This window comes from Pseudopipra pipra, chromosome 3 (genome assembly GCF_036250125.1).
Source record: "Pseudopipra pipra isolate bDixPip1 chromosome 3, bDixPip1.hap1, whole genome shotgun sequence".
Classification (NCBI taxonomy): domain Eukaryota; kingdom Metazoa; phylum Chordata; class Aves; order Passeriformes; family Pipridae; genus Pseudopipra; species Pseudopipra pipra.
In genome coordinates, this window is record NC_087551.1 from 10,729,072 (window position 1) to 10,754,596 (window position 25,525).

Below are 25,525 nucleotides of genomic sequence, written 5' to 3' on the forward strand. Positions count from 1 at the left end.
TTTCTTCTTATTTGGGCATAAGCATCAGTGTTATAGAGGTGGTGACATGAGAATCCCAGGTGTCCACATTATCAGGGATATGCATGACAGATTTACAGCAGCTGTAAAGGTGCTGTGTCTAAAAACATTGTGTGATGTAGCACCAGGTGAAACCCTTGTTTTCTTCCCAATAAAAAAATATGGCAGCATTTATATCTAGAGCACTTGCTGGTTTCTCTGCCTGGTTATTCTTCCACTTTTGATACGTGGCTGGTCAGCATGGGCCTTGCAACTGCTCGTTGTGCTGAGAATCATGCAGGAAAATGAGCAGGTGCACTGGCCATTCAAACAGTTAACATGCAATTGCACAGTGGTATTGCTAATTAAGCCAAAAGAATGGAATGGCATTCCTTGGTATTTAATTGTTTTGAGATGGCATCTGTGACTCCCAAAAGCCACTGCCAGGTTCTTAGCAGAGCAATGTGAAACCAGCATGTAGCTGATTGGAAAGGTTAATGTGACTACTGCCATCATTTCTCTTGTGTTACTGAGGTAAACATCAATAACCTGCCAAAGTGAAAGCTGGAAATGGATTGAAACTTTCCTGTGGCCAGCTCCATTAAGGCATACTGAATTCCAGGCAGGACAGAAAATCATTTACATGCCTCTTGAAATAGATGGTTACTGCCAGGCACCTGGTTTGAAGGTTGTGCAATTGGAACAGTAGTCAATCAGTTATACAAGGCAATAAACATATATGCAAAGCAGGATCTGGCAGACTCAGGAGGCTCCTCAAAGATACCTCTCAGCCAGGGTAACATTCATCTGACTCCTGTTCCACCTCACATTTCCTCTGAGATATAAATATTATTGTTACCTGGCACCAAATACATCATAGTTGATTCCTGTATGGCTGCAGCCAGAGATACAGCAGTAGTAAAAAAAGCAACTGGTCTACTCTTCACATTATTTATTTGTTCTCCTTCCCATTGCTGGCCATAAAAAACATTCTCCATCTGTCTCACACATATTATTTGTTAAGCAAAGGCTGCTGTCTCCAAAAATCAGATGCTGCTAGCACCCAGGTGCACAATGGACTCTGGCTCTGAAGAGCTGCTGCTGGGAGACAGGGACACTTGCTCTGGCAGTGCCAGTGCAGTTGACAACACACTTGACCAATTCAGGGTCTTAGTACAAGTCCTGTTGTCAATACTGTGCAGGCATGAGCAGATTCCAAGAACAGGAAATCGCAGGGGTCCGTCACACCAGGCTTCACTACAGGTATTCAACACTGGATTTTCGTGAGACCTGAAGTGAAATGGAGGGTACAGTAAGAAATCATACAGGAACAGCTACTGCAGTTAAGCTGGACACTCATATCTGCAGACCTCCTCTTGCAAAGACTTCTCACACTGTCACATGGCAGCAGGAAATGAAATAAAGCTGCCAGCTGTTGCTTGCAGGCTCATATTCCTGCCTCCATCTGGAGCATGAGTATAGTAAACAAAAAACAGAACAGTCAACTTTGATACTTGTCACTCTGAAAGATACCACTTACCCCAAAGGAAGGCAGAAATTCTGTATAGGACAAAGGCATTACCAGCACTAAATCTATAGGGTCTAAATTGGAATTGCTTCTTTGACTATTTGGGGTCTTTATTTTCTTTCTTTAGGAACGCTGTACTTAAAGGAGTAAGACCAGTGTGTGTCATAGAGTCACTCCATACAGATATTTTATGTATATAGTTTAATGGTGCATGCCAGACCAACAGATTATTTATTTACCTGCAGTATCTCAATTTGTGCAATGACTCCAGGACCCTCAGGACAGCTTCCTGTTGCCTATGCTTAAGTTGTTAAATAAGCTCTAGCACTCAGTGCTGGGAATGCAGATGACACAGAACCAGCAGGAAAAGACAGCTTCTCATCCCTCCTGCACTTACTCACTTGGTTCTGCCTCTTTCCTGTGCTGGTGTCAAGGATGCACTATGAGCTGGAGAACTTGCTGCCACAAAGTTCATTATCTTTTGGACTGTTGTCTGGGACTGTCCTGCTCTCTGGTAGCCAAGCACCTTACATTCACTTACTTCCTATCTGCATGACTCGTTTGAGCAACACCCAGCTCAGCTTATGGACCAAAGGCTTATTTGTGAGATAGCAAATGTAGTGAAGAACCAAGCAAAAAGTCAAGTCTCATGTCAGTTGCCCACCATAGCAGCACAAAACTAAGAGGCTGGAGTGCTAAGAGCTGGTACTGGAGGACTGCTTCTCTCACAGCAACAATGAGGACAGGCCTGCCTTGTCTTCCTGAGAGAGACTGCTGTGTTTTCCCAGGAGTCACTCAGGGTCCATAGAAATCAGTCCTAATAAGAATGACAAGTTGCCAGGGACTGGGACATCTCTAGGGAATGTCGAGAAGCCAAAGAGTACATTATGAATAACAGACATTAGAAGTTATGGCTCAAAAAATAGATGCTTTCAGGCACAAAATAAATATTCACTTTGCTTGAGAGAACTTTTAAAAAATTAAAATGTACTGTCATATCCTCTTTAAACTACATTTCTAGAGAAGACGTGATGAGATTTTCTTTTCTCCCTGACGTGTCAGAGATTGAGGAAATTTAAAATTAATGCAACACTCAAAAAAAATTAAAAGAAAAAAGAAGTCTGCCGTCTACCAGTCCTGTGAACTGGTGGAGGTGACCTGGGACAGGGCAACTGAGCTGCTTTATGTCAGTGTCTGAAATACAGAACAAACAGGCAGAATAATTGTCAGACAGGTCTGAACTTTCTGCCTCAGACATCCCAGCACACTGAGGGGAATATCAGACCCTTTTCTCTTGGGTGTGGTAAGTAAGCATGAGCACGCTGTCAAAGAGGATGTGAAAAGCTATGCTGCCAGTACCAACTTCAGCACCTCCAACTCTCTGTAGGGCAAGCAAAAAGTCTTCCTCTCTCCTGTTTCCAGGAGCACACAGGGAAAGTGCTAACAAGAACAGCATCTGTCTCTGTGCCTCTGGGACCTGACCGCTTGCACCGCTCAAGTTCTGCTCACTCTCAGGGACTCAAAAGGGCCTGTATTTTATATTATATAATGACACAGGCAGGGGGATCAAGCGCACCCTCAGCAGTTTTTCCAAGGCCACCAAGCTGAGCGGTGAGATTGACACTCCTGATGGATGGGATGGCATCCAGAGGGACCTGGATGGACTCGAGAGGTGGGCCCATGAGCAAGGGCCTGCTCCTGGGCAAACCCTGGTACCAATCCAGGCTGCGTGGTGATCAAGGGGATGGAACCTCTTCTGTGAGGAAAGACTGAGAGACCTGGAAGAAGAGAAGGTGCCAGGGAGACTTTATTGCAGCCTTTCAATACTGGAAAGAGTCTTAGACGAAAGATGGGGGCAAAAATTTTAGTGGAGTCTCTTGTCATAGGATGTGGGATAATGGTTTAAAACTAAAAGAGGGTAGATCTAGGCTAGATATAAGGAAACATTTTTTTATAATGAGAATGATAAAACAACTCTAGTTGCCTGGAGAAGAGATAAGTGCCTCATGCCTGGAAATATTCAAGGTCGGATTGGATGGGGCTCATAGCAACCTGATCTAGTTGAAGATGTCCCTGATTACTGCCGATGTGATGGCCTTTAAATGTCCCTTCCAACCCAAACTATTCTATGATTCTATAATTCTATGATCTTTATAATCATAATCATTCAGTGTGTAATATTTGGTACTTCATCAAACATATTCAGACTTGTGGTTTACAGAGGAAGCTGTGATTATTCTCCTCAAGCTTCAGCTCACTCATGAAACATCATGTAAAATCTGCTGTTTGAAATCTGGTTGAAACCACAGTCTGCTCCATCTGGAATTCAAAGTTTAATAATGCCCTCAATACAGTGGTGGGCACCAATATATCAGTAATTTCTACGTGAAAAGAAGTATAATCTGTTGACAGCTGTTACACATACCCTGCTGCAGGTTCAGGGCAACTTGCAGCTCCTGAGTCCCACCTGCTTCTGCTGGGTATCATAATTAGTTATGTTAAGGTACTAGAAATTATAATACATATCTGAAAGGCTTTACCGTGGGTGTTATATATCCTTTTATCTATTCTTAGGTGTTCAAGTATGTTGGAAAATCTGGACCAGCAGTCTGTATTGTCTACAAACATTGGTAGAACAAAATGAAACAAACGAAAAAAACACGCCAAGCCAGAAACTAGCACTGAGCACATTGCCCATACTCTGTCTCTTCCTTCAGTTTTAAAATGACCACACAGAGCAGCATTCATGCCTGATGGTAGTGGGAGTAGTCATTTGCAATGACTTTCGAGAAGGACAGTGAGAAATATTGCTTTATTGCCAATCCTTTCAGTGAACTCTTTGGATCCCTGAATCTTCGCAGCCACTCTCAGGACTACTTTCACCATGGGCTCATCCTCATCTTGTGCAGACACTGTAGCAATCCAAATTGGAGCTGGCATAAGTTGTAGGTACAGTAAGCAGTGAAGTGGGCTGGTACCACCAAACTGTAAAATATTGTATGTACTGGATTTGCATGGCAAGGTTTCAGTAGTGGAGGGGCTACAGGGATGGATTCTATGAGAAGTCACCAGAAGCTGCCCCCATGTCAGACAGAGCCAGTGCCAGCTGCTGACCAAAGCTGAGCCCATCAGTGATGGTGGTAGCACTTCTGTGATAACATATTTAAGAAAGGATAAAAAATACTGAGCAACAGCAGCTGGTAGAGGGGAGTGAGAAAATGAGAGAGAATCAGTCCTGCAGACACCAAGGCCAGTGAGGAAGTGGGGGAGGAGGTGCTCCAGGTGCCGGAGCTGAGATTCCCCTGCAGCCCATGGTGCAGACCATGGTGAGGCAGCTGTGCCCTTGCAGCCCATGGAGGTCCCCACAAAGAAGCAGGTGAATGTGTCCTGAAGGAAACCACGACCCTGCAGAGAGCCCGTGCTGGAGCAGGCTCCTGGCAGGACCTGTGGCCTGTGAACAGGAGCCTACTCAGGAGCAGGTTTCCTGGCAGGACCTGTGACCTCACAGGGGACCCACACTGCAGCAGTCTGATCCTGAAAGACTGCACCCTGTAGAAATTACCCCCTTTGGAGCAGTTTGTGAAAGATCGACGTTAGAGAAGGTTGTGAAGGACTTTTTCTCATGGGTTATACACTGGGTCAGGGTACCTCATGCTGGAGCAGGGAAAAAGTGGGAGGAGGAAGAAGCAGCAGAGGCAGTGTGTTATGAACTGACCGCAACCCCCATTTCTGTCTCCCTGCACTGTTCAGGGGGAGGAAGGTAAGAGGTTGGGAATGAAATTGAGGCCATGGAGGAAGGGAGATGTGTAGGTTAGTCCTACTCTTTTATTAATTGACAATAAATAGAAGTATATTCCCCAAGCTGAGTCTGTTTTGCCTGTTATAATCATTGGTAAGTGATGTCTTTCACCTTATCTTGACTCATAAGCTTTTCATTGTATTTCTCTCTCCCTGTTCTGCTGCATGATAAGCAGAATTGGGGACAGCCTGGGACATGTGGTTAGGAAATACTTCTTAGTCATTGCCCAGGTGTGCACAACGTTCGCTTACATCTGCGCTGTCACATACAACTATGGACTATTGTTTTAAGCTGAAGAAGAGTCGATTTGGATTAGAAGTAAGAAAAATGTTTTTTTACAATAAAGGTGGTCAAACACTGGAACAGGTTGCCCAGAGAGGTAATAGATGCCCTGTCCCTTGAAACATTCAAGCTCAGGTTGGATGGGGCTCTCAGCAACCTCATCTAGTTGAAGATGTTGTTGCTAATTGCAGGGGGGTTGGACAAAATGACCTATAAAAAGTGCCTTCCAACTCAAATTATTCTATGAGATCTGCCAAAAAGCCTGGCTGCTGGCTCGGGGGGGGGGGGGGGGTGATGAATCTGATGAGAACGGGCTCCAATGAGGCACCTATCTCTGCAGTGGAATGGACTGAGGAAGATTCACAGCAGGGACAGAAAGTTGCATAGTTTCTAACACAGTCTGCTGATATGTTCCTCCTTTTTATTGCTCCCTACTTATCTGTGTTTTTCATTTTTTATTTCTAATAATAGTGGTTTACCCAAACCATGAGGTAGTAGTCCTGGGGGGACCCTGGTTGATGTTGTGATGTGTTTTCACAGACTGAGACTCCTAGGTAATTACAGACTGACTAGAAATCAATGGAACAACTTCACAGCCACATCCTGTCAAGATCTGATCTAAGCAATTGTACAAAAATTGAGAACTAGTATCTTCACATACATAATGCATGCTTTTATTTTCTGCTTGCTTGGCATCCTTCTAAAGAAGCTGTTGAAATATTCCATCAACAAATGAAGATCTCAGCAGCAGCCTGAGATAACACACTGAAGGAGAAGAAAGGGAAGCAATGTGAGACGCACTATTTTCCTCCAGTCAAGTCCTGTTCTGTTCCTCAGCATTTAAGTGACAGATCCCAGCCTATGAACTGTCCAAGCAACAGATGAGGGCCCAAATATCAGGGTGATGTCTGGCCTGCTTATGGAAAATGCTGCTCAGGCAGCTGCACGAAAAACAGTAGCTACTCCCAAAGGCACATATGGAAACATCTCCACAAGAAGAGATCATTGCTGAGGCCAACATTCTCTTTCCAATAACAGAGCCAAAGAACAAGGCAGAAACCTATTAGGTTTACTGGGCTTTGGGGGGAAAAAAAAGAAAATAAAAAAAGAAAGAAGAATTTTTGTAAGCCCAAAGAAGAATAACTACGGTCTCTTAAGAAAGATGTTTAATTTCCTTGTTGAGAAATTTCACTGGAACTTCAACTTCAGTTACTGGTTTTTTTCCAGTGTCTGTAGCCAGTAATAAAATAACTACTTACAGTAGTTTTTCCCTCTCCCTACCCTAAGTAAAGCAATGCAATTTGTGAAGTGAATAATTTAAAAAATACTGCATAGAAATTTGCTTGAGCATTTGTAAGCAATTGCAAGAGATTATTTTTAACAGCACGTTCAGGGTGTTCTGCACCAGAACACGACCTCTGGTTTGCCAACAACGTTCCTAATAACCCAATCAAGGACAATATATCCAGTTCATCATCTGAAGTCTGTGCAGGTGTTTGAAACCACTTAGGGTATGCAAACACCTCCATTTTACAAGAGAAGAATCCCATGGCATAAGTGCCATGGAATAGTTCAAGACCATTAGCTGAAGCTAATATTTTGGGACCTTCAGGGCTTGAAGGACAGCATAAACCTTGGCAGGAAAGTATAGTCTTTAGGCCAGATGGCCCATGGTGTTACTATTTGTCATTTAGTAAAGAACAGAGGTCTTTCTTCACGAAGGCACATCGTGTCCTCAAAGGTCCTATTTTCAAGCAATAGCAAATCCATGCAGAGAATTTTATTCAGTCTTTATTTTCAGGCCACTTGAAAAGATCCCCAGAAGAAACCACCACCACGGAAAAAAAGTGCTAGTCATTGCATGGCCACACTTCACAAGCAAACTGCGAGTACTTTTCTCTTTTTGAACGGCATGGAGAAAATGCTCTTATCATATATATCATTGCAAAGTAAGAAGCTGAACACTAAACTTCAGAAACTAGAAAATCCTTGCCAAATGAAGATATTTTTCTTTTTGGGAAGCCAAGAGCAAAAGCTTGTGTGTTTTTTTCTTTTTTTTTTATTTGTCAGATATGCTGTCTTCATCGTATGAACAACAGGCACATGGAGAAATATCTGTTCCCTAACAGGGTGGGAGATTGTAAACCCTTAGACTGAGTCCTTTCCTGCCAGGCACTTTAACAGAAGATGGAAATCAGGATTGATTATGGGTGTTTCAGAAGTCTTATAAGGATCCAGGTGCCCAAGCCCTATTGAACATCAAAAATATATGTTGAAAATTGCTTCGAGAATCTTAAATGTCTACCTATGAATACGGCAGTCACAGATAACCATTACACCAGAGAAAATAGCACACAAAAATATGCTAATGCTGGAGACTTAAAACCTTAAATGTTCAAAGGGTTACTGAAATATATTTCTAGCTTCAAAACCAGTGTACCTAATGCTTTATCACTGGGAGTGAAATAAAAAAAAAAAAAAGAAGAATGCTGAGAAGGTAAACCATTGCTCTTTTTAAATCCTGAGAAGAATACATTTTTAAAGACTGGTTTAATCATCAGACCAGCCAGGAACTACAAGGAGTAGAAAAATGAGTTATCCAAGGTGTTATCAAAAACTTGCTCCAGATATTGTGAATAGCAAATGCTGACCTGTAACAGGTTCACAAGAAGTTCTTGAACTGTATGCCTCTCCTGAAGAACTGCACAGCATTTGTAATGGTGATGAAAGCCCAAAACCACATGGGGAAACCCAAGAACTGGCAGGGATGGGCAGTGCAAGCATCATAAGGAAAACAGACCATCCCATTCCACTCCCAAAATCATTTGAACTAGCTGATGAAATGGAGACTGTTGCCAGAGAAAACAATTGTAGCCGGAGTCATCAAAAGGTCTATAGTTTTGTGAGGATTTTGGATACTGCATCTCATTATGATGTTTTGAAATCAACATAGGACCACAGAATTGTTTAGGTTGCAACCCTTAAGATCATCCAGTCCAATTGTAACGTCAGACCTTTTGCTTGAGTTTAAGCACTCCTTACTAGATATCTCTAAGGCAGAAGTGGGGCATGCATCTGCCTAGAGCTGTCCTCATATAGCTCTGGGAGCACTTGGAGTGATTGCTATTCAAATGGGAACAGGTTCCTTCCCAAAAGCAGAAAACACTCAGTCTGAGATCCTTGGCAGCTTCCAGAGGTTCCCCATTTTGCTTCAGGGCTTTGTTTCCTGTGGATGTCTCAGCAGCTATGTGAGACTGACTTGGATCAGCTGTTGAGAACTGTGAATCTTTCAGGGGAAGCAGGGAGTAACACCCTCACTCAGCCAGCGTGAGGGCCCCTCCTCGTTCTGCCAGGCCGCCCACTCGAGGGGTGTGCAGCACCGGCTGACTCACAGGCACCGTCTCACACAAGTGCTGCACAGGGTTTGCTGTGCTCCCAAAGTGCCTGCAGCTGCCATGCAAACCTCTCAACGCTCATCAGGATAAAATTCAGGTCGAAAATTCTTCCTGGAAGATCCTCTTCATAGCCACTAATTATTAATCTCATCCACATTCCCCAGTGTTCTCTTTGTCTCTCCATTATTTTTGCTCTTATAACACTTACCAGGTCATGTGCAAAATGCTGACATGTCCCAGGCTCTGGGATACTCTCAGGATATTTTAATTCTGGTCTCACGAACACCTTCAGTATTTGTCTCCTGATCCCAAGGGAGGCTTTTCACCATATATTGCTGATTAGTGCTCCAGGGGAAAATTCACCCTGCCAGGGAACAGAAGTTCTGCTTACCCTGCTTAGCCTGTCAGTGCTTCCACCTTCTCTAACCACCTCCTTTGCCCAAAGACCAGGCAGGGACTGCACAGTCTCCACTACTGTCATTCCCACAGGAGGTCAAGATTGGAAGCTCTCACCTTGGGATGAAAACAAGAATGCACAGTTGTATGTATTGGCTAAGAGGGTAAAGAGCAGGAAACTGATTCGTGTTTCTGCTTCTGCTGTGACTCCACCGAGTCTGTAGGAGTATCTACAATTCTCCATGCTTCTGTTTCTCCTGATTCTCTTCACACTGTTTCCTTCCTGCATGAATGATGAGTTGTACATCATCCAGGCATTTGTATCTCAGGCTCAGCCAGATGAGTGAAGAGATCCAGGACATAAAGACCATAAAGATGGAATTTTTTCCTGTGTTCGAATTATTATTATTAAATTTCACAGAACAAGAGAAATACCTTCCCCTAAGAGAACCAGTGTCTTGTTTTTGTGGGATCTAGAAGTTATAAAAAATCTGCCAAAGAAAAAGCATCTCTTCTCCATTTTCTCTGCCCCTGCCTCCCCCCCAGCAAACTTGGTCGAAGTGAGTCTGAAGGCATCTTCCTTACATTAAGCAAGAGGGGAAAATAATACCTTGGGACCCTTGGGACAACACAAGAAAAAAAAATGTTTATTAATATGCCTATTGTCCAGTTTGACTGCTCCCAGTTGAAAACACTGAAATTATATAAACTGTGCAGCAGACAAAGGTTGCTAATTATAATCCCTTGAACGCCCTGTTCATTTGTGGGTTTTAACTCATTGAGATTTTAATTCTAGAAGTGAGATGTTTCTGGCGCTTTTCTGCCAGTTTGGTGCTGCAAATGCCTAAACAGATAATGGTTAGCATATTCCCAGATTCCTGCTCAGCAGCACATTAAGCAGTGACATGGGGACCTCTTGTGGGATCCCATTACAGCTCATCACCAACACACAGAGCACCATTTCCAAACCCAGTGAGAGAAGTCTGGCAGCAAAATTACAGTAAATGCTCAGAAGAGGAGGCAAGTTCCTCATCTTGTTCTGTTTTCTGTCTAGCACTGAGCTTTGCAGGTTACATTGTACTAACAAGGTGAAGAGGGTCCAGTAAAACTATTTGTAAGGAAAAGTGGATTGATCTAGGCATTTTCTATTTACCTTACAAACAATATGCTCTCTATTTGTGGAAGTGAACAAAATAAAACTTCTTGAATGAGAATGGGTTGAGGCCAAAATATTCAAAAATAAGATTTACACTGATTAACTTTCGTTCTGTGATTACAAATCAACATACTGGGAACCTGCTGAAGACTTGATTCGTATTATTACATTCAGTTCTATCTTGAGGTTGGGGATGTGTGTCCATTTTAAATTTAGGGAGCATCCCAGATATCTTTAGGAATGTTGGACATTGTGGTGTAATAAAGTACTCCATTTTTCCACTGGATGCCCTATGTCTTATTAATCATTAGGAAAAACAAAATTATACCACCCTTTATGCATAATTTCACAGAAGTGAAATTATGACTTTGATGAATGGTGGCTGCTCTGTGGATATTTATTTTTTCTTTTTTTTGCATCTAGGGCAAAGATGCAAACTCTGCATATACAGCATCTCCCTGAATTTGCCACAGATTTTCCCATGTACTGAGCAGAGAGATCACCTGAGATCTGGCTGCTCAACAAAAACTTAGCTGCAGAAATGGCCCGGGCCATCTTTATCCATCTTCCTTCCTGCTTTCTGCATAGCTCACCCCACAGTCCATGGCTACACATCCTGATGGACTATCTGCAAGCTGCTGCACTAGCCAGAGACCATCCCAGAGCTGTCTCCTTGCTGCTCCCCATTGCCATAGGAGGTGCAGCACTGCATTCCTGCCCACCACCATCCTTCAGAAAAGATTTTTTCCCTCATAAGGACAGAAAACATATGGATATGTAACATAAGACTTTTTGACTACTGCTTTTCTCAACCAAGGTCTTGGTGATCCCCTGCAGCAAGTATTGTGTCCTGAAAATTGAAGATGCACTTCCCTCTGCTGTACAATTGCTGTGCAATTGCAATGCTGGGAATTCAGAGAGCTGAGAACAGCAGTGGAGCAGGGCAAGGAATGATAAATACATCCCTTGAATCTCAGGGGAACAGAGGTCCCAGTATATGGGAGCCTTGGCTTAACAAAACTCCCCTAAGTCTGAGGCCATTGCATATCTGAGACCAGCTCTGGCTCTGCTGTCCAACAGCCCCAGGGAATAAAGGTACATGGAAGAGCCACTGTGGAATATGGGTCAAACCATAGTGCTGCAAAACTACCCAAACAGCCCTTGAGGAAAAGAGAAGCAGCATCAGCATGAAGTGAGAAACTACGTGGTACCTAAAGGAGGAGAAAAATGGAAGTCCTAAAGACTAAGGCAAAATATGGAGAATTCTCAAGATTGCTGTTGGGAAGGAGTAGAATGGAGACAGGAGGGAGAAGACTGGCAAGTCTGGTGCAGGTGGTTGCTTTGGAGGAGAACTTGACATGCTCGGGTGCAAAGTCTTTCAGGGCCATGCAGTGGTTTCAGAAACAATATGCCCCCATCCCATTTGGATGTGGATCCTCCCCCTGTCATGCCATCAGCTTAGAGGACACCAGACTGAGAAAAATGAGAACCACTTGTATAAGAGAAGCAATGTTAGTTAAAATGTCTTATCATACATTTAGTTAATTACTGAGTGAATTGCTTTAATACTACACAAAATACACATCTGTGTTTAATGAACTGCTGAAAGGCTCTCTGGGCAAACTTTAATAATATCACTATTCTCACAGAGGAAAATTGCTGCAGGGCAAAATGCATGTGTTCACACCTAAAATGTTCCAAGTGACAGCTCACCAACCAGTATCTTTAGGGCACACAGTAGTCAATACCATTAATATGAAATTTTAAAATATTTGTGTGAATCACTAGTGTGCAGCCTCCTGGGCAGACTGCAAGCCCTGTTTTTCTGGTGACAGAGAAGGCAATTCCAGGATAGTGTAAATAAAGTCAACCCCTTCTTTTTCTCGCTGTCACAGCACATGTTTCCTAGGGCTCAGACCTGGAACCACCTCACGCTTTCCCTGGGACTCTCTCCAACAGGCCTACATCCCTTCCATGGTGAATGCCCCAGCTCAGACACAGTTCTCCAGCCCACAGCTGACCCCTTGGAAATAGAAAAAAACAGTTGACTACAGACATGCAAGAAGAACAGCTGCCTGTGATACATCCCACTACGAGGTGTGCCTTCTCTGGAAGAGCACAGTTGTCTCCTTTCTGTGGCTCAGGTCACTTCAGTAGCTTTCCAAGCCAAGGTCAGATTTACATATAACTCCTGCCCACGTACAACCTGCATTGAACTGCATTTCATTTGTGGGTCTAGCTGTCAGGTGGAGAGGGGCAACACACTGTCAGTATTTTTCTGAATACTTCCCCCAGGAGTCTCCTGGTGCCTCAACGTGGCTTTTTGTGTTGTGAAGAATTCAGACAACCTGAAACACTTAGAGATCTGAGAACTCTGAGAGAAGCATTTGTTTATCTTTGCTTGGAAGAAACCCAGTCACTTGGGAAGATAAATTTCAGAGATGTTTTTGGCATCTATAAACAAAGTCAAATATTTTGACTGTAGCGATGTAGTGACTGCCATGCATTAAAAATACAGTCAGAAGCACTTTCTGCTAAGCACTTGATCAGGCTGGTGGGTACTTGGTTTGTCTTCTATTCGTTGTCTCATTCAGAATACTGATGTTCTGAATATAATTTTTGAATACATTATTCTATTTTGAACTCAGGAAATGCTTCAGTCTTCTCTGATTTTCAGAGTACTTGTGAAGGACCAAATGCAAACATTCTTGCCTGTATCATTATTGAGGAAAGAAACCAATAGCTGCAGCAAGAGCAATATCTTAGCTATGCAATTACACTTATTGCTAGTCATCTGCCACAAATGCCTAGAGGAAAGAGAGCTTTTATTGCAGAATTATGCTGAAAAAAGAAATAAAGCACCTGTGTGCCAGGGGGATCTAGACTTAACTTGCTCAGCAATAGTGGCCAGGCCCATTGGCTCCATCTCTTGATATACATTCTTGTTATGAGATAGTTCTGGTTTATGCCTCTCTGCTCATGTGTCTATAGCTCACCTGTGAGTAAAAATTATGAACACTGTGCTTGCAGCATAACACGTTACTTTTCTGGATGCTTCTGTCTCTGCCTTGCAAGAGCCCTGCTCTCAGAATTACAACCTGTTCAGAGAATAAACGTATTTGGAAATATACATGGGGCCACAAAATCCCACTTCATAATCCACACTTTTTGGTTCTCTGCTTTAGAGGAGGCTCACAAGATATATAACAGGCTAAGCTGCTGAATGGGAAATGGCTTGTGGATTGAGCTAAGAGCTTTCTAGAGATTTTTTCCAAAGCAGGCAATTCTGCTTTGAGCCTCTTTGATCTTCAGTAACAAGACCTCCCAGGAGACTTACAGCTCTTCCTGGCTACTGCCAGGCCAAAGACAGCAGTATTTCTCTCTCTTTTTTTTTTTCTCTTATTGAAGTATTTTGCCCTCTGGGCATATTTTCCTTCCATAACAGCCTGATTTTTACTTGTATTTTTTAAAAAAGAGATGGACTGGGGAGAAAATCAAAATAGCAAAAAGACAGGCCAGCCAAATTTTTGTCGGGGCAGAACTAACCTGAAAGGAGATTAAGGATGAGAATGTGTCCCTAATCAGCCCTATGGAGAGAAGAGGAGCCAGGTACAGGTAGAGTGGCTGTGCACCCCATAGTGCAGTGTGACCCAGCAGCTACATGCACAGTGCAGGTCTCCTTAGCTCACAACACACACCCCGACCGGGGGCACAACATATGAGGTGCCAGCCAAGCTATGAGAATTGTCCCAGAATTTTTAGCTCAAGTACATTTATTGCTCTAAATATTGCAGGCTCAAAAACAGAAGTGGTGATTTCTGCAGAACTGGTCTAGCTCTTACACACAAGACTAACTCTTGGCAGTGTGCTCTGCACTAGCAGGTACAGCATTCAACTTAGGCATGTGGCACACCGTGGCTGTAAAGAAGAGGCCTTCTCCGAGCATAAACGAGCCAGGCAATGCTGAGGTCCTCAGGTAAGTGTTTGACCTGTTTCAAATCAGACACTGAATATTTTCACTGTTTTCAATATATTTGCTTTGCATGCATGGAAGAAGGCACTGAGGGCATTGCAAAATGCACTGGGATACCAGCTAGTTTCACTCAGCTACTTCTTTGTTTGGCTTGTGCAGAGCACATCCAGGGCAACCCTGAAGTGGAACTAGAGGAAAAAGAATCAGCAATGTCAAGGCAAAGAAACCCTAAGCAGGGGATAAGGTACCTGATTGTCTTTGGAAAGTAACTTCTTAAAGCATTGCACTGTGTATATTATAGAAGAATAAGATCTTGATAGTAGGTGAGGGAGTTGTTATGAGATCATCAAAACTTTGAGCACAACAAGCTACATTTCTATTAACAGACTATTTCATCTATGGAGGGATATAATTCAAGCAACATCTGTCTTCCACAAGAAAAGCAGATAGGCCACAGTGACTCTATTCTGAACACAGTTGCATAGGCAGCTCTGGCATCCCTTGAAGTGATACTGTGGCAGATGGGAGCTGTTCATCTCACTTTTCTGCTTCCTTCCAGTACTGTCACTACAACAGGAAACAGCACAGAGAAAAGACAAGAGAGATGTGGACTGCCCCCTCGACCCCCCTGCCTATATTCCTCAAGCCCGTACAAGTCCAGGACTTGGATTTCCATGACGCTTATGAACTAAAAAAAAGCAAATTGGTCCACAAAGAAAAAGTTATTCTCATCCTTCATGCCCTGTGCAAAGGTCTTTTTTCCTTTGCTCTGCCTATTAGTCATAGAATTTTTCCTCCAGGTATGCAACAGACACCAAGTGTTAGAGCGAAGAGGAGCTGGTTAGTAACACTATTTAGGATTGTCATTTTATACAGGTTTGTGCAGGTCAGCTGGATTCATGCACTGATTTTACAGTCTCTGACTCTGTTTTGGTTTTTTTTAAGAGGAGAGCTGCCTGGTCCAGCAATAGTAAGTAGAAGATTCCAGGCACATAGACATTTGCAAAGAAAACCTGACAGTTGCTTGTAAGAGAGCACATATGTAGAAGTGCCAGAAGAAGCAGCAGAGCAGGAAGTCGATGAATGGTAGATATAAAGCAAGTCAAAAGACTGAGAGCAGCTGTGCCATCCAGAATGGAATACAGATATTGCTTGGGAACTGACAAGAGCTGGCACTGTGAAGAGTGCTGGATGTACACTGATGCTGGAGCAGCAGTGGTGCGTCGTTTCCTCTGTTGCTGGGTTGGTTTGTAAAAGGAACAGTCACACAGTATCATGGGTGATACTGCGATTATGAGTGATCATCAGGAGACATGGAGTCTGTTGTTTCTCCTCTCTGTCACCACAAGGAATCCTGGACAGCCATGTCTAGGTGCTTGCGAGTGTTGAAGAATGGGAAAGAAACAGAAATGTGTGGTTTTTAAAATCAGCTTTGTCTTCCCAATCTAAACAGTCTCACTGAGTTTTGCCACAGCACTGTGTACTCTCCACTCTCTTTGTCTGTTAGACTCTGGAGAGAAATACTTCTTCTGACAATAAGAGTTGTACAAAGTGCCAGCTCTTACATTTGGGATGATTAGTTTGGCATCTTCCTAGAAGGGTGGTGTAGCCAAGCCCCAGATCTTCACAAAAGGTGACTGCCAGCCATGGAGGCTGCCAAGGCACAAGAAAAAATACGGCCCACATAACCTGGTGTTGGCATCAGTCCAACTGAGAGTCAGGTATTGGAGCATCATGAGAGAACTGAACTAATTTGCACTGAGGACAGAAGATTCATAATTTGGGATGTCTCCTAATACTAAAACTGACATTGAGTAGAAGTTATATGACTTTAGAGATGAGGCAGACCACCAGTGTCCTGGTGTGCCCATGACATACCTACATTTTGTGCTGTTGGTCAATGCAGGAACTGAATGAATGGGGACAGTGTTCTGCAGCCATGACTACAGAGAAGGGCTTAATTCACAAACCTGTTTGCTTGCAACTAGACCCAGGCTCCAGGAATGGCCTAGAATGCTCTGTCCTGGCCTGACACCTGAGCTAGTGCTGGTCCCAGTGGCAGGCAAACATCCTCAGATAAAGAGAGAACTTGTTTAGGAAGACACACACAAGATGTTCTGCTGTTGTTACCTCAACAATCACACACTTGAGCACACAGGCATAAACCCTCACACAGCTGGATTTTATAGACTTTATATTCTCCGCATCTAAAATAAAGTGGGTCGATTTCGCATCATTCTCCATGCTGTTGAGGTGAGGTCAGGGGAGAAGAGGGCACTCTGTTTTGGGTAGGCTGGAGTTGTCCACCTGCTGTTATCTCCACACAGATGGAGAATTATATGCAGGTGCTCAGGAAGGTTGTGGCAAACCAGATGTCAATAGCATGGATGAGAAAAGATGGGAAAACTTAATCTATTTGCTGTTGTGCCTCTGTCTGCACAAATGCTCTGGGTCTAATAGCCTGGCTATTTCCCATGTAGAGGAATGTCAGTATAACTTTTTTCGTTCAAGTCAGAGCAACAGCACACCGGGAGGCAGAGGTGAGCAGCAGAAAAATGCCCTGGAAGGCAACTTGGAAAAAGTAGGTTTATTCTCAGCTCCAGGACAAAAGTTGTGGTTGAGCCAGCTCCTTCATCTGTAAAGCAAGCACCTGTGCTCAGGAACTCAGGTGCTGGAATTGTATAGTAGATGATCTGTGAAAACAGACCCCTTAAAAATGGACAGTTGTTCTTGGAAATAAGTCCTATATATATATATTTATATTTATATTTATACCTGTCTAATATTTATATGCCTATATATTTTATACATGTGTGTGTTTTTTTATATATATATTTATATATTTTTCTTATATCTATTAATATAGTTATATATTTATATTTTATAGGTATCTATGTGTAGATACCTGTATCTATGTCAAAATATGTATATGTCTGTATTTACCTATATATGTATGCATGTACACATACAGGCACGTATACATATTCACATGCAGAAATAGATTGATTCTGTGCATGACCAGAACCTCAGTTTGTGCTATTCTCCTTCTGCCTTCTCCTTCTCCTTTAATGAAATGGAGTGAAAAGGCTTGAAACTGTGAAATGAATGCCAGGAGCCAGAGCAGAAGGAATCTCTATCCATACTAGGATTTAAATAGCCAAGCTTTCAGAGGCAAGGCTCAGGAATTTTGAATGCAGAGGGCTGGTAGATTGCTCTGCCTCTAAAAGTGATTCTCAGGCTGCCTTTCAGGTGGATTTCTCCAGCTGACCCCTTGATATATTAAGGCTTGCCAAATTAGGGGAAGAAAAATGGTGAGATATATTCCAGCCTCCACAACTTCTGAAACGCACTTTCTGCAGCCCAGCGTAAGAGGAGCTCACTCACATTAGTGGCCTGAGGAATGTCAGAGACCCTTACAGCCACTGGTTTGCTCTTCCTGTGATCAAAAAAATGATTTACATATGGGGACAATCTGCAAAATATCCAGGTGAGGCATCTTCCTTCCCCTCAACCTCTGAGAAGTTCTCTGCACAACTGGACTCAGATTTGCTAACAAAATTTCCCCCCAGACTTCCACCAGTGCTGATGGGCGATGAATGCTAAAACCTGTGCTTAGGTGTTTAAGAAGCCTTTGATTTAGTGTACCCATCTTTCAATCAGTACCAATAAACCTTTGAAAGACCTGGAAGCAATGAAAAGAAAATAAAAAAAATCCATTCAGTCGCTAAAATCAAGGTTTGTAAAAATGAAAAAAAGAATGAATGCATTGAGCTGTAAACAGCACCATTGTACATAAAAGTTTGTCTGCCAAAACAAGGAACACCACACAATGCATAGAGCAATATCCCAGTCCTGGCATTCACAGAACAGTATGTTTTGGTTAGAGATATTTCAGTGGCAGAGAAGCCAGTACAGGGGATTAAAGAATCAAACACGCCATCACAAGCTCTTATTCCGTAACTGAAGTGAGGAGTGCTGCTCTGGGCTGTGAGCCAGGACCCCATCATATAATAACACTAACCTAAGTCGCAGTTACAGCTAACTGGAAAGATTTAGACCAGACAATAACCCCTCAGAATGTGTCTTTCTGTCAAAGGTGGAAAACCTTTTGAGAACTTCTGACAAACAACATATAGTGAAAATGTTTTTCCCTTCATTTTGTAGTATTTTATTGCATCTGCTATTATTTCCTGATTTTATTTTTAATATTCTGACATCAAGGGAGAAAATATGGATTCAGTAGTATTACTGGAAAATGCCATGGTTGAAAATCTTTGTTTCTGAGACTCTATTTTACAGGGCAATAGATTTTTCTCAGTGCATAATGGAACAGGGACCAGAGTGACTGTGGGTTGGACAGCCTTGCAGATATTCAAGCCTCCGCTGAACATGGCCCTGAGCAAACCCATGTAATTGGACCTGCTCAGAGCGGGAGTTGGAGTTGAGTTTTTCTGAGCCAACCTACATTATTCTGTATTTTGTGATGTAAAGGATGGAAAGAGGCTTGCTATGACACAGGGGAGTGAAATCATAGAAAGATTTTTTCTCCATTTTACTCTCTTCTCCACAGAAAATCATAAAGTGCAAAGCATTAAATTTTAAAAAACTAAAAATACTCCATAGCACTGCCTCATCTGGCAGAAGGGTGGTGGGGTAGTTTGATCTTCCTTTTAATACAAACTTTTTTCTTTTCAATTTAACATCAAACAACTCCAGTTTGAAGAAAGACCTGAAGGATTTGCCCTCCTTTGGTCTGGCCTGCTCCTGCAGCTATGGGACAACGCAATCCAGGCTGGAACTTCATAGTGCTTGGTGGAAGGTACAGAGCAGGGACTGAAAACAGCATCAGCTTCGCTTTCCCTGCTTTTCCGAGTTGCTTTCCCCTCAGAGCCAAACAGGAATCTTTGCCTTTGCAGACGGATCACCACAAGTTCCCTGTCTTTCATGTTAGAGGTAATTAGTGAATATTTATAGTGCACCACACGTGGCACCAGCTAGAAGGCACTACGTTGTACTTAAGTGCTGTCTCCCATTCCAAAGAGATATTCAGGACTGCGTGTGCCCCTAATTCCTTAACTTCAGATTTAGTAATTCTCAAATAGTTTCTTCTTCCTTATGTAAAATTCATGTTTTACAGGAAAAGCCGTGGCTTCTCAGATTCCGGTATCTCATCAAAGTACCTGACACAATATACCTAAACACATGCATAATACAAATGCAGTATTAGTGCAGATGTGCATCTGTGACATTTACGATGTACAACACATGCACATATAGCATAAAGCTAACTTTATCCAACATGAAGTCACAAACCATCTGGCTTCCCACCAGCAAATGCTGTGATGAACAGCAGCTACTCAGTGAGCTGGTGACAGCTGTGTATTGCTGCCTACACCAAGCAAAATGCACCTGGGTCCATTCCTCCTGCCCATGGGTGAGACTTGGTCCATGGCTGGTCCAAAACCCACCCAGTTTCAACAGTAGGAATAGTGGTGTATCAAGCAAAATCAGCTTTTTGTGCCAGACGTGAGCATAGGACAGGAGCTAAGCACAATGTGAGCAACACCCATTGTCACACCACTGAGATAAAATTTTCCTGCAATATATTGACCTTGACATCCCCATCTCTACTAGGCCACAGTGCTGGTCCCTTGGGAGCACAGGTGGTCCCAGGGCTTAGTGCAGAAGATGGGAGAAGCCTTCACTTGCACTGCCCCTCTCTCAGCTGCCACCAAGCTGCCAGACCCTCCTCCCTCATGGACACCCATCCTGTGGTGGGCCCTGCATGAGGCATTAATGAAATATCATGCTGCAGTGCCATGTTTTGGTTGTTTGCAGATTCCCTTCCTGAAGGCACTGATTTCAACAGGCTCTAGTCTAGTAGTAGTCCTCTCTCTCTCTTAATAACACCAGGTGCTGTGTACTCTATATTGCAAATGCTCCTCACTGTGTTCTGCTATATGCAAAGACAATTAAACAGTACACAAACCTTTGCAGTTTGAGTGTCTCAAATAACATTACACAGCTATTTTCAAATCCTCAGCATTTGTCATCCAGGCTGCTTGGAAGGAATTCACATTAACAATATATTATACTTTAATATTATGCAATTAAAAAATCAAATCTCCTCCATAAGAGAGACATTAGTACTGTAGAGAAAACCAGTTCATGTCATTGCAGTCAACCACTGTTAGTGGGTGGGGGTAGGAAAGAATAAAGTTCACACAAGCAACATTAAGTCTATTACCTTCTAAATCCTGGGTACTGTAAAAATATTACAGTGACAAACATTTACCTTTAATGTTGTTTCCTATGTATTTTATTGAGCCACAGTTTATCTCAGGCCCAAATCGCTACAGATCCCATCTCCTGTGGTTATTTCCGCTATAAAAGTTTGGAAATGCCTGGAAAGCATGCCTGTTTGAAGTATGATTTAAATCTTCCATTTTAATTGTTCCATTGAACAAACCTGTTGAGCAGGTTGAATCAGATGTGGCTATAGGGTCCATGCAGAGAATTACAAATGCTGAGGAGCAAAATTCTGGCCAGCAAATCCTGCAAGGGCACCTGGAAGGTTCACTCACAAACTCACCGGTCACTTTCTCACCTGCGCCGCAATTCTTACTGCACTTCTCACTTCTTAAGGCCAAGCAACAGCTTTCTCCTGCATATCTCTGTACTAACCTTCTCAGTATAATTAAACAAATCTTCAGAATCAATTAGCAGTGATAATTAAGAGTCCTACAGATGTTAAAGCAAATGTGCTCCTGATTTTAATGTGGTCCTGTCACAGGCACCTCTGTAAGATGAGTGGAATCTGTTCCCTTTCTTTACTCATTTGCCTGACCCTGGCAGTCTTGCACTCAAGTAAAATTTAGCAGAACAATCATGAGAGGAGGAGGTCCAGGAAATAGCTGCCATCACCAGGCGTCTCACTGCAAGTCACTTAGTTTCCATGCCCTTGATGTATTTTCCCTGTTTAAGATTATCACAGTGACTTTCCACAGGGAAAAGGGCATCTCACTGAGATTAAGGAGAGAAGCTCCATTCTTGACCTTTGCTACTCTCAACTTCTCCAGCTATCACAGAACCTTTCTTTTTTTCCTTCTCATCCGGTTTGACCCTGCTCCAAAACTACTGTTGCCCTCTAATGTGGGCTTTCTTTTCAGTGTCTGTACAAACACAGCACACATGCACAAGCCTACGTGCACAACCACAGGAGCTTCTTAAAGAGAAATTTGGTCCTCAAGAAAACGAAAACCCCAGTTTCACATTCAGCCTGTCCAACGTAGAGAGACTGTTACCTTCCTTGCTTTTTACATGCAAGTAAATTGCAAGTAATTTAGACTTGACAATTTTTTGTCAAGGTCTTTTTGCTGCCATCATCAAAAGTGCTCTTGGTTGCAAAACGTAGATCACATTTGCAAAAGCTACATGAACTAGGCCCTTCTTAACAGCTGATTCAATTCCCAAATCCCATTAGAGCATAGAGATGTAGCAGTAAGTAGTGGATGGACTATGACCTGCTCTTCACTTTAGCTTGTTCCTCCACTTCTTATTTTAATATGAGTTCCTTCTGACATTGAGAAAACACAATACCTTTTGAAACCTTCCTTTTTCTAGGGCTGTTGGGCGCAGATACATCACAGCCATGATTTCAGCTCTTTCTTGATCAAGCCCTGCACTGATGGCACAAAATGATATCTGGGTATTAAGAATAGTTATAAGTAGTGTTTTACAGTGTTTTGTATTTGACCAACACTGCAATGTGTAGGGATGTGTAGTAAATCTGTTCCCCCCTGTTTACAGGCTGGGCAACTAAATCACCATTTTAGGTTTTTCTAATGGCCACCATCACAGTTGCTATTCTAGAAAAAAAGAAAAAATTCTTAGAGGAATTATGTTTATATCAGCAGGAACACTCTTGGTTTTTTTCTTTTAACACTTTTTTCTGTCTCAGGGACTGAAAAATGTTATCAGCTTTCCTTTGTATAAGATTTCAGGGCATAATTGCAGTGATTTGGCTATCTGTTTTGCTTGTTGCTAATGGAAACATTATTTCAGATTTGGTTAATTAAATGGAATTATTCTAAAATTAGCCCTTACTTTAAAAGCATTAAAAACTTCCTTCTCAATAAATGATGGCAATAAATACTGGAAGTGCCTAAAATATATTTTCCTTAGGAATACATGGTATTGGCCTCTGAGCACTTATGGTGAACTTCACCTTCCAAATTGCTTCACAAAACGCTTTTTACTCATTTGCAGGACTCATCACTCTTGTTCTCCCTTTGCTTCTACGCACAGCAGAGCAACCAATTGATTTTTCATTTCCCTGACTGTAAAGAAAATTAAACCACTTCCATTACTAGTTTTGCTTTTAACTGAGGTCCCGACAAGTTAAAAATACATTTCACGTTGGCCAATGAAGTTTAGCTGGAAAAGGACTAAAAAATAGAAGTTGACAAGAATAGAAATTTGCGTAAAATGTCCAACATAGTGCATTAAAAAAGGCAAGAGCAACACTTTCTGAGCTGCTGTGAGCAATCTCATGAAACAGCATAGACTCTGTAGGACATTTTGGTGTCAGTTGAATCTGCTTTGCTGCTTTCTCACTTTTATGAACAAATTGCATTTTTTCACCCCACAGATTGTGGCCCGCTTCTATGGCCACAGCCCCCATGTTGTGCTGAGCAGAATGCGTGTGTCCTGTCATGGAGATTTATTAACTGCACTGAGCAAAGACCTTGTAATTAGGGATCTGCTTCAAAAAGCAGGCAGGTGTTGGTCTAGCTTTGCCTTCAGCAAAATCCTGTTAGCTGCAACACATTTTGAAATCCTTTTCAGTGCTAACGCTTATGAGCTTGATATTTGACTGCTTTGAGGATTGCTTAGTCATACTCAAAACTCACACTTGAATTCTGCTTGCACTGGCCTGGGGTGTTGCTTTGTTCCTGAGACACGCAGTGGACAATATCTTAGGTTTTTAATGGATTTTTCTACTTGCAGACATACACAGGCTGAATAGACATAGGTCCCTGTTAAAATCATCAAAAACCAGGCCATTACAGTATAGTAGGGCTGGCAGGGTCTTGTCTTTACATCCCAAAATGGTTTTCTATTATGAAGTTAATTGTATCTGATGTACCAACTCCTGTCTTCTGTAGAGCTCATAATGAGAGTCTGGCAAACAATTTCTTCTGAATAATTTGTTTTGTGGATTCAACCTTTTTCCCAGCTGAAAAAGCCATGAATAGAGTTCAATTCCTCCAGTATATTCAGTGCTGGGCGAATTAATGGAAATAGGTTTTTCTCCATCTTGCCCTTTCTGTTTGGAAGGTCAGTTATAAAAACAACACTGCCAGTTCCTGGCTACTTCAGGAACCTTTACCTTTCTTTGATAGGGAGGGTCAGGCCCCTGAGCTGACCTCACTGACCCCAGCACAATTTTAGCTGTTCTTCCAGGCAAAGGGGATGATATGGTTTGAAGCTGGCTCCCTGACAAGTCTCCAAACCTTACCACAAGAGGTTCCCCCCCCACCCAAACCTCAGGGAGAAGAGGGAAAAAGCAACCAAGAAAACCGAAACGAGAGAGAGACAGCTAAAGCAATATATATAAATATATTTACACTTATATTACAGTTATATACAATTGAAATATATATACAATTTCACAAGGGAAAGGGAAGGGGGAAGGGAAAAGGAATAAAACCAAAATAAAAAGTATATATATATATATATATATATGTAGCCTGAGATCTAGCAACTAAAAGAAATTAGCAAAAGACTATCTTACTACTCTCCTTGGGACAACAGAAAGTCATGCTGGAACGATCGCCGGCAACCTCCATCTCCCAAGGTCGGCAAGGCCTAACCAGGCCTCACTCCCCAACACGGCAGACTCAACAGCAGGGAACCTACACCTCCAAGCCGCTGGAAGGAAAGAGAGCGAAGGCCTTTCCTCCTTTCTTCTTATAGCCTGGCTTATGTAAAAATTGTAGGGAATACTGGGTAAATCTGGGCCCTTCCTTGGTTACAAACCGGTCACCAAGGAAGGCCTAGACCAAACTACCACAGGGGGCCATGTGAAAACTGCTGTCTGCTACCTGCCCTTGGGGCAATATTAAGCACAAGCAAGAAGCAGTGTCGGTATCTGGGCAGAAAGGATCGTGGCAGAGCCAGCATGTTCAAGCTGGGCTGGCTGTACTAAGCTGACACAAAGCCCCCAAGTTCAGGTACATCCACACTGTCTTAAAATCATCCTGAAATCACACCTTCAAATCCTGTATCATCCAGTCAAGGATCTAAGCCTCACTTTGCTCTGAGGTAGAAAGTCTGAAGTTGTCTGCAAGTAGAACTTGCCAGAAGTGCAAAACCAACCCTAGCCAATGGCTGACAAAGGGTGGCATTACTTTTTTTCAGGCTAGGAAAGTTGATATTGAAAATATCTTAATAGCAAGTCCTGCTGGACAGAACAGGTGGGCATTTTTCCTCTCTCAGGCCACTTACCTAAGGTCATCCTTGGATTACAGTAAAGAAGTTTTTCAGAATTTGTGTGTACCAGGTGCTGGTGACAACTGCGGCTTGGGCTGGAAACCTTCATGGTCCCTTCCTGACAGAATGGCTGGAAGGCTGTAACTAAGATGGGCTCCTTTCCAGAGATGATCCAGCCATGCCTTGTTTCCAGCACGACTCCCAGGGCTCTCCCTCCTAAGTGGTAACAGCCAGCTTTCAACACGTCATTTTATAAATGAAGATACGATTGCTTCTTCCTCCTTTTATCACTTCATATTTGCTTTCATCTTCTGCAGTTTTCCTCGCTCCTGTAAGAAATTATTATTTCTTAAAACCATTTTCAAAACAGTGTTCCCTTGCATGATATTTGACTAAAATTTTGGAAGCCTTTAATTTTATTTTCTTTTGGGGCAGGGATGGTGGCAGTGTGTGGAGTGGGGTTGCGCTTCGTTTCTTATTTTTCTTTTGGTTTTTTGGTTTTGGT

The 25,525-nt window shown here is 42.6% G+C and overlaps 1 long non-coding RNA gene across 1 annotated transcript; it reads right to left on the reverse strand.

Annotated features, from left to right (window-relative positions):
• Positions 1–934: 934 nt before the first annotated feature.
• Positions 935–25,264, reverse strand: LOC135410865 (uncharacterized). Its single transcript, XR_010428917.1, has 2 exons — positions 25,036–25,264; positions 935–1,287 (listed from the first exon to the last, which is right to left on the reverse strand). It is a non-coding gene; the product is annotated as an uncharacterized LOC135410865 (long non-coding RNA).
• Between the last annotated feature and the right edge of the window lie 261 nt (positions 25,265–25,525).